Source organism: Triticum dicoccoides, unplaced genomic scaffold (genome assembly GCF_002162155.2).
Source record: "Triticum dicoccoides isolate Atlit2015 ecotype Zavitan unplaced genomic scaffold, WEW_v2.0 scaffold109413, whole genome shotgun sequence".
NCBI lineage: Eukaryota > Viridiplantae > Streptophyta > Magnoliopsida > Poales > Poaceae > Triticum > Triticum dicoccoides.
Genome location: NW_021175481.1, coordinates 1 through 1,522, shown reverse-complemented (window position 1 = coordinate 1,522; position 1,522 = coordinate 1). Strand labels below are relative to the sequence as shown.

Below are 1,522 nucleotides of genomic sequence, written 5' to 3'. Positions count from 1 at the left end.
CCTTCTCCTGCTAGCTGGAGCTGTTGTGGCCTGAACATCATTGGTGAAACAGGATACCCTCTTCGTCCTTGGCTCCTCACACCTTACGAGTTGGAGAACGGCCTCTCACTCTCAGACGCCAAAGTTGAGTTCAATAGAAGAAACTCTGCGTCTACAGCTGCTACGCTGAGGGCACTAACAAGGTTGAAAGACACGTGGAAGTGCCTTTAGGGAGAAGGGTGGCATCCAAATAATCAACATGAGATGAACCGGACAATCGGCGCCTGCTGCACGTTGCATAACATAGTGATAGACATGGAGGAAGGTGGAGGCATGCTGAGCAATCAGGAGGAGGAATACATGGAGCAAGTACGGTAGTTAGCAGAAGAGGACGCCGTCAGCGTGAGGGATGCACTCTCCCAGTGCATGATCGATTCTGGAGGTAAAATAACACAGCTCTTAAATCTTAATGTGTTTGTACGAATTTCTGCTTTATCTAGTCATTTTATTTATTCCATCCTATCCTATGGTTTCCATCTTTCCTCTGTTGTTGGTCAATGGTACATGCAATGGCAGCAGAGGTGGAACGAGACGGAGTAGCAGCTGCATCCGGTTCGGGAGTGGAAAACAAGGAACAGCAAGCACGCCAACCACAAACAGCAGATGACGGAAAGGAGAAGGTGCATGAGAGCTAGCTAGCTAGGGAGATCGTCCTGTCGAGTGGATCAATTTTGTATGAATCCAACTGCCTATATCTCACCAAAACCCAAGTTAACAAGTAAACTGCAAGTTGGAACTTGACAAGATCTTGTGTGGTAAGTTCAGGTCACTACTGCACATGTGTTACCTGGGAGATGGTTGACTTTTCACAGCAAGCCAGGATCCTATGGTTTGCGATGGCTCACCCGAGTTTAGCATCCGTGGAGGAATGGATATTCCATCTTGTAAAGACAACAGTCTCCCATCAACAAAGGTGTGATCCATTGACATCATCTGTTCCAAAAATGGGATCCTCACCAAGCTACAGACATAACTAAAGGTACTTCTTCTCGGTTTGTACATAGATTCAAATCCTTGTGCATCCACCATATAAGGGCATGTCTAACCAATCCCTTATCCCGCCATAAAAAAGTATAATTTTGTTTTATCTCCTCTATGTCGGACCTAGCCGATCCCTTTATCCCGGTTAGTGGAATAAAAAAATATACTCCATCCCTTATCCAACGAGTACATTTACTCTGGCTCGAGGCGGTCGAGTAAAATTTCCTCTTCCTCTCTTCGCCTCCTCTGCCTCCTCTTCTCCCCCTCGGCCCGCCGCTGCCGCGTCCCCTGCCCTCCCCTGCCCTCCCCCTCTCCTGCCAATGGCCGGACGCGGTGGCCGGAGATCCCCGCCGCCGATCCGCAGCGCCACGCCCGCATGTCATCGTCCGCCGGCGCATCCTTGACCCGCCGCCGCTCGCCCGATCCGCCTGCCACCACCCCCATTCGCGGATTTCCTGGAGCTCCCACTGTCGTGGCCACTTTTTTCCCTTTAGAAGAGGCA

At 50.3% G+C, this 1,522-nt stretch overlaps 1 long non-coding RNA gene across 2 annotated transcripts; it reads left to right on the top strand.

The window, feature by feature from the left end:
• Nucleotides 1–36: 36 nt before the first annotated feature.
• On the top strand, nucleotides 37–783 carry LOC119342922. Of its 2 annotated transcripts, none has more exons than XR_005165804.1 (2): nucleotides 37–421; nucleotides 559–783. It is a non-coding gene; the product is annotated as an uncharacterized LOC119342922 (long non-coding RNA). The 2 variants fall into 2 exon arrangements; XR_005165805.1 differs by having other exon boundaries at nucleotides 556–783.
• The last annotated feature ends 739 nt before the right edge of the window (nucleotides 784–1,522 follow it).